Below are 8,553 nucleotides of genomic sequence, written 5' to 3'. Positions count from 1 at the left end.
GAGCAAGCAAGCACTTACTACCATGCTCATCCAGAACCAAACCTATGAAGCCCAACCTGACTATCAATATAAAACACTTCTACAGGTAAGAGTCTCTCCACTCAAAACTGATTCCAAAAATTAAATGAAGTGACTACACTACAAGATACCCAGACATCAACACAGAGATATGAGAAGCATGAAAAAACAGTGAAACACAACTGCCCCAAAAGAATATATCTCCAATACTAAACCCTAAACAACAGGAAACTGGTGAATCAGCTGAAAAGGAATCCCATATAGCAATATTAAGGAAACCCAACATGATTGGACAAAAAAATGGAAAGAAATCACAGTGAAGTAAAAAAAAAAAAAAAAAAAAAAAAATCCAGGACATGTCTGAGAAATTCAACTAAAAGATGGAAACTATAAAAAAGAACTAAGCAGACGTTCTGGAACTGAAAAATTCCTTCAATGAAATAAAAAATAAAACTGAGAGCATAAGCAGCAGGATAGAACAAGTGGAGGAAAGAATTTTTGAACAAGAAGACAGGCTTTTTGAATTAACACAGATGGACCAAACAAAAGAATTTAAAAAATAAAGAAAGCCTATGAGATCTTTCTGACAATCTTAAGCACACAAATATCCATATCATGGGTGTACCAGAAGGAGAGGAAGGAAAAGCAATTAAATTCTCTGCAATGAAATAATAACCAAAGACTTCCCAAGTATTGGAGAGATACAGTCTCCTTGATCCAAGAAACTCAAAGATCCCCAAATAGATTCAACCCCAAAGGACCTCCCTGAGACACATTACAGTCAAATGTTCAAAAGTCAAAGAAAAAGAAAAATTCTAAAATAGCAACAGAAAAACATCAAATCACCTATAAGGAATCCCCATCAAGCTAACAGCAGACTTCTCAACAGAAACCTTACAGGCCCAAAGAGTGATGATATATTCAAATTGCTAAAAAGAAAGAACTGTCAACCAAGAATACTATACTCAGCAAAGTTTTTCTTCAGAAATGAAGGAGAAATAGTATCTTTCCCAGACAAACAAGAGTGTGGGAATTCACCATGATAAGACTGTCCCTTCAACAAATCCTCAAGGAAGTCCTGTCTGGAATCAAAAGAGTAAGATTATATATATATGTATATATCACCCTAAATACATGAGAAAGAATATAAACCACTAGTCAAACAGATAAGAAAATAAGAGAAAGAAAATGTGTCATCATTACAATCAAACAAAACCCCACCAAACAGCAATGACAAACAATAAAAGGGAAAGAAATACAAAACAACAATAATAAATTAAGAAAATAGCAGAAAAAGGCAATACCTTTCAACAACAATCCTAAATGTAAATTAACTAAATTCCCTACTTAAAAGATATAGGCTGGCCGAGTCAGCTAAAAAAAAAACAGAACCAACTATATGCTGCTGGCAAGAAACTCACTTCACCAATAAAGATACACATAGGCTAATACTGAAAGGATGAAAAAAGTTATTCCATGCAAATGGAAACCAAAAATGAGCAGCAGTTGCTATACATTTATCAGATAAAGTAGACTTCTAACCAAGAATTATAAAACAAGACAAAGAAGGACATTATATAATGATAAAAGGATCAATTCAGCAAGCAAATATAACAATCATAAATATATATGCACCCAACATCAGAGCACCCAGATATATAAAGCAACTGTGATGGGATCTAAGGGGAAAGATAGCCCTTAAAATCTCCTAGTTGGGTATTTTAATGTGCTGCACTCAGCATTGGATAGATCATTTAGACAAAAACTTAGCAGAGAAATATTGGATTTAAACAGCATTTTAGACCAAATGGACTTGACATACATGTACAGAACATTTCATCCAACAAGGGTAGAATATATATTCTTCTCATCAGCACATGAATCATTCTCCAGGATTGACTACATGTTAAGCCATAAATTAAGTATCAACAAATTAAAAAAGATTGATATCATACCATGTATATTTTCAGACCACAATGGAATAAAACTAGAAATTAACAACAAACAAAGCTTTGGGAACTATACAAATGCATGGAAATTAAAGTACATACTACTGAACAATCAATGGGTCAAAGAAGAAATAAAGCAGAAAATCAAAAAATTCCTCAAAATAGATGAAAATACAAGCACAACTTATCAAAACATATGGAATACTGGAAAAGCAGTACTCAGAGGAAAGTTTGTTGCAATACATACTTACATCAAAAGAATAGAAAGACTTCAAATAAACAATCTAACATTATGCTTCCAAGAACAAGAAAAACAAGAACAATCCAATACCAAAATTCATAGATGGAAAGAATTAATTAAGATAAGACTAGAACTAAATAGGCTGGCTGGTTGGCTTAGTTGGTTACAGCACAGCATTATAACGTCAAGGTCATGGGCTCAGATCCCTGTACTGGTCAGCTGCCAAAACAAACAAACAAACAAGAAAACCAAAACAGAGCAGAACTAAATGAATTAGAGACCAAAAAAAGACACAAAAGATCAAAGAAAAAAAGTTTTTTTGAGAAAATAAACAAAATTGACAAACTGCTAGATAGACTAACTAAAAAAAGAAGAGAGAAGACCCAAATAGCAAAAATCAGATATAAAAAAGGAGACATTACAACAAATACCACAGAAATAAAAAGAATCATTAGAAACTGTTATGAACAACTATATGCCAGCAAATTTGAAAATTTGGAAGAAATAGATAAATATCTGGACACACACAAACTACCAAGACCAAACCACAAAGAAATAGAAAACATGGATAGTCTGAGATTGAAGCAGTAATCAGCATTTTCTTAACAATGAAAAGCCCAGGAAAGGATCGCTTCACTACTGGATTCTACCAAAACTTCAGAGAATTAATATCAATCCTATTCAAACTACTCCAAAAAACTGAAACAGAGACCACTCTCTCAAACTCATTCCATGAGGCTGGCATCACCCTGGTACCAAAATCAGACAAAGATATAACAAAAATAAAACTACAGGCCAATACCCTTGATGAACATAGATGGAAAAATCCTCAACATAATATTAGCAAACATAATAAAACAGCACATCAAAAATATTATGCACCATGATCAAATGAGATTCATTCCAGGGATGCAAGGTTGGTTCAACATACACAAATCAATAAATATGATACACCACATCAACAAAAGCCAGGATAAAAACTATATGATTATCTCAAAAGATGCAGTAAAAGCATTTGACAAAATTCAAAATCACTTCATAATAAAGACTCAACAAATTAAGTGTAGGAGGATAGTATCTCAACACAATAAAAGCCATATATGACAAACCCACCACCAATATCATCCTGAATGAAGAAAAACTGAATGCTTTTCCTTTCAGAACAGGAAGAAGACAAGGATGCCCATTATCACCACTCCTATTCAACATAGTATTGGAAGTATTAGCCAGAGCAATCAGGCATGAGAAAGAAATAAAGGACATCCAAATTGGAAAAGACAAAGTCAAATTGTCATTGGTATATATACATAATGGAATAATACTCAGACATAAGAAAGAATAAAATTTTGCCATTTGCGGTGACATAGATAAGCTTGGAGAAAGTTATAAGTGAAATAAGGCAGGCAAAGAAAGAGAAATACCACATGTTCTCACTCATAAGTGGGAGCAAAAGAGAGAGAGAAAGAAAAGAAAGAATAAGTTGAACTTTCAGAAAGAGCTGAACTATGGTTATGAGAAGCAGGAAAGGGGAATGAGGAGAGGGGATAGTGAGAGGTCAGTTAATGGACACAAAATAACTAAATAGGCAAAATAAGTTCTATAGGTGTACAGTCGAGCTAGGCATGCATTGTTAATAATGATTTATGGCATGTTATCAAATGGCTAGATGAGAGGAGAGCAAATGTCCTCATCACAAATAAGTGATCAAGTTTGTAATGATGAGTATGCTAATTACCCTGATGTGATAATCACACATTGTGTCCATGTATTGAAATGTAACTCTGTGACCCACAAATAAGTACAATCTATACGTTTCAATAAAAATAAACAAATAAAAAAATAATTATAAATATAACAAAAAGAAAACCAATGAGAAGGAATGTGGAAGTTACAGTATCAATTAAGCAGGCCATACATACAATTGAAAAGAGTTTCAAAAAAGGGAGCAAACTAAACAATGGAGAAATTTACAAAGTAATATAAATACAATTTCAAGAATTGAAGAACATGAATTTTAGATTGAAGTGACTCACAGAGCTCTTAGCACCGTGAGTTAAAAAACAAACAAAAAAGCCCTGCTCCAAACCACATCATCCAGAAATTGCAAGGAAAAGGGCAAATTAAAACTATTAGAATTTTTTAGTGAGTGTGAGTTAAAAGGTTATTACACAAAAAAACTAGAAAAAAAATATCAGTAGACTTCTCAATGGCAACAATGCAAGCAAAAAGACAATGGATAAATAACTTCAAAATTCAGAGGGAAATTCTATCCCAATCAAACTATCAGTGTAAGAAAAATAAAGACATTTATGGACATGTGAAATCTTGAAAATGTATATCCCAAAATACCCTTTCCCAGAAAATTACTGAACTTTGTGTGTGCAATTAAAACTAGGGAGCAAATCAGGAAGGTTAAGGGATTAGATCAGGAAATGACCTATGTAGGATGATAAGGCAGGGAGGTCCTATATTGACAGCTCTGCAGCAATCACTCTAGATGACAGGGGACAACTGGAAAAAGGGCCGGATATTTGTTATTTTCATGGTATATGACTACTGTAAACCTGAAAATCTCAGTAAAGTCAACTAAAAAATTATCAGAAATCTTAAGAAAATAGAGGAATGGTTGACCACAGTATTATTTTACAAAAGATAAGTAGCTATCAATTTTGCTTAAACAAAAATCACTTAGGAAATAAATGCAAGATAAGATACTATGGACAATACCAGTCAAAAAATGTAAAATAGCATAATCCCTAATAAATTTGCAGAATCTGCATAATGAAAACTTTAAAACTTTACTGAAGAAAACCAAGACATATACAGACAGGAATATATATCCTCTTATTGTATAGGCATAATCAATATGTCGAAGATTTCAATTCCTTCTAAGCTAATGTATAGTTTTAACGGAATCCATTTGAAGTGGTGATTGGTTATACATTTGTGCACTAATCACAAAGTTTGATTAAAATTCAAATTCAAATGCAAAAAGAAACAGGTGAGAATTGCTAGGGATTTTTTTAAAAACAGGAAAAATTAGGAGAAACTTGTATTACCAGATAACAAAACTATTATAAAATGGCAGTAGTTTGTTACTGACACATAAATTGACAAATAGAACAGAGAAGATTCACACAGACACAAATATCTAGAGGACTTAGAAAATTATAAAGGCAATATTTCAAGTGGAGCAAAGATGGAATATTGTTTTTAATAGAAGAAACATTAGCATTCTCTTGTACCCCACCACCAGTTTCCTCTGTCACTAACATTTTACATTAATATGGAACATTTGTCTCAATTAATGAATCAATATCAATAAATTATTGTTAAAGTCCACACTCTATTTTGATTTCCTTGGTTTTTACCTAATGTCTTTTTTTCTTTTCCAAGACACCACATTACAGGTAGTTGCCAGGTGTCTTTAGACTCCTCTAGGCTGTAACGGTTTCTCCTACTTTCACCATTTATGATGATCTTGATGGTTTTGAGGAGTCCTGGTCAAGTATTTGGTAGATTGTCCCTCAGTTTGGATTTGTCTGATGACTTTCTAATGATTAGACTGGAGCTATAGATTTGGGGGAGGAAGACCACAGAAGTGCCATTCTCCTCATATCAGATCAAGGTTCTGTTGATGTTAACCTTCATAATGTGAGTCAGTCAGGATTTTGCTGTGAAGTAATTTTTTCTTCACTTTTCACTCTGTGCACTTTGAACAGCCCACACTTACAGAGTGGGGAGTTATGCTCCACCCCTTTGAGGGTGGAGTGTATATGCAAATTGTTTAGAATTCTTCTTCAAAGTAAATTCATCTCTTCTCTATATCAGTATAGATATATGAATAATTATTTTATGCATGAGTTATAATCAAATAGTACTGTATTATTTTTTTTTGTTAATTATGGCTCAAATTGTTCCAGCTTTGGCCATTGGAAGCTCATTCATTTGGCTCCTGTGTCCCTTTGACATAACACTATCATTAAGATTTTGTTATTGTTTCTTTGTTTGTTTTATACACTTCCTTACTTGTTGGCACTGCAAGATATTACAGGCTAATTTTTTTAAAAAATGTTAATTTTTATTTTTTAAACATAACAAGGATATGCACATTTATTTGTTCAAATAACCAATACATAAATTGAATATCAGATGAATAACAGAATATTCTGTAGAAAGTAGGGCTTCAAATTTTCACAGAAACTAGAGATGTTAAACTTATTAAAATTTACATATTTCATTTTATAATCTCTGCAATTATTTGAAATAGCTCTCTAAAGTCTTCCAAAAGCATGCAAATATCAAATTAATTTCAACAAAGGAAGATGAATAAACTTTTCAAAGGCAAATTAATTTCTAAGCAAATCAATAAGCCCACTTAATAAAAAGAAATCAGGGACAGAAATTAAATATCTAAGTATAGTAACATAAATTGCATACAAAAATCAATAACACAGAACATAAACATAAGGGCACTTCAAAACGTTTGTGGAAAAAGGGAACTGAAAGATAATGGAAATCTTTCCATGAACTTTTTTTTATTTACATTTTTCCTTTTTTTGTTGTTTGAAGACTAAGACCTTAGAAAATATGTTCTCTGACCACAATAACAGAAGGAAATTTAGAAAACTCAAAACTGTGTGGAAATTAAACAACACTCTCCTAAATAAACAATGGGTAAAAGAAAAATCACAGGGAAATTAGAGAGTACATTGAGATAAAGATCAAAGTGCAACATATCAAAATTTATAGGATGCAAGCCTCATGCAATTCTTAGAAGAAAATTTACACTTGTAAACCACTATATTAAAAACAATGAAAATCTCCATGCAGTAATGTAAACTTCTACCTAAAGAAAATAGAGAAAGTAGAGCAAACTAAACTAAAAGCAAATATAACTAGGAAATTACAAAGATTAAAACAGAAAGATATGAAATAAGTAATTAAAAAACAATAGAGAAAATCAACAAAACCAAAAGTATATTCTTTTAAAAAAATCAACAAAAGTTGCCAACCATTATCTAGACTGACAAAGAAAAAAAGAGAGAAGATCAAAATTACTTAAATCAGAAATAAATAGGGGCATTATTATGTTGTCACTAGGGCTTTATTGTGGTGGTAAGATTTAGTTTTTTTCTCTTTCTCCCTTGCATTTCTGTTCTACCAGCAGGTTTTGTTCTTTCTTGTGTATTCATGGTAATGATTATCATTTTTCAAATTCAGATACAGGACTTCCTTGAGGATTTCTTGTAGGGCTGGTTGTGTGGTGATAAGTAGCCGCAGCTTTTGTCTCTCTGGAAAATACACTATTTTCCCCTCATTTCTGAAAGATAGCCTTGCTGGGTATAGTATTCTTGGCTGGCAGTTTTTTTCTTTTAGTATTTTGAACATATCATCCCATTTTCTTCTGGCCTGTAGAGTTTCTGTTGAGAAGTCTGCTGTTAGTCTGATAGAGGCTCCCTTACAGGGGACTTGACACTTATCTCTTGCTTCTTTTAAGATTCTTTCTTTGTCTTTTAGCTTTGCCAGTTTGACTATAATGTGTCTTGGAGAGGATCTTTTTGTGTTGAATCTGTTTAGGGATCTTTGGGCCTCTTGGATCTGAAGGTCCATATTTCTCCCTATATCTGGGAAAGGAAGTTTCTCATTATTATTTCTTTGAGTAGGTTTTGTGTGCCTTTTCCTTTCTCTTCCCGTTCTGGAACACCCATGATTTGAATGTTTGTGCTCTTAAGGGTGTCTGCTAGCTCTCTTCAATTTTCTCCATTTTTTGAAGTTCTTTTTTCCTTTTTTTTTTCCTTTTGTCCTCTTAGATTATTTCAAAAAGACTGTCTTCAAGATCAGAAAGTGTTTCTTCTGCTTGTTCTAGCCTGTTGCTTAAGCTATCACTTGTGTTTTTTTATTTCATTGAGTGAATCTTTTGGTTCCAAGAGTTCTGCTACATTCCTTTTTAACATATTAATCTCCTCATAAATTTCCTCCTTCATATCCTGGATTTTTTTTTTCTCTTTTCATTTATGTTGTCTAACTGAGTCTTCTTTTATCTCAGTTAGTTTTCTGAAGATTGTTGCTTGGAATTCCTCTTCAGTAATTTCAAGGTTTTCCAGCTCTATAGGGTCTGGTATTTGAGAATTACTCTATTTTTTTGGTGGTGTCATTTTTTCTTGGGTTTCCATATTTCCTGTATGTCTACATTGATGTCTAGGCATCTAGTAGAGAGGTTGCTTCTTCTATTTCTCTGGAGTAGGCTTTGAGGAGAGAGACATTCTCTTCTTTTTCAGATCTCCACTGATGACTCTCCTCATGTCAACAGAGTTGAGTGTCTGGTGGGCAACCTGCACAGTG

The sequence above is a fragment of the Cynocephalus volans genome, chromosome 4, assembly GCF_027409185.1.
Source record: "Cynocephalus volans isolate mCynVol1 chromosome 4, mCynVol1.pri, whole genome shotgun sequence".
In the NCBI taxonomy this organism is placed as follows: Eukaryota; Metazoa; Chordata; class Mammalia; order Dermoptera; family Cynocephalidae; genus Cynocephalus; species Cynocephalus volans.
Note: the sequence above shows the minus strand (reverse complement) of the source record.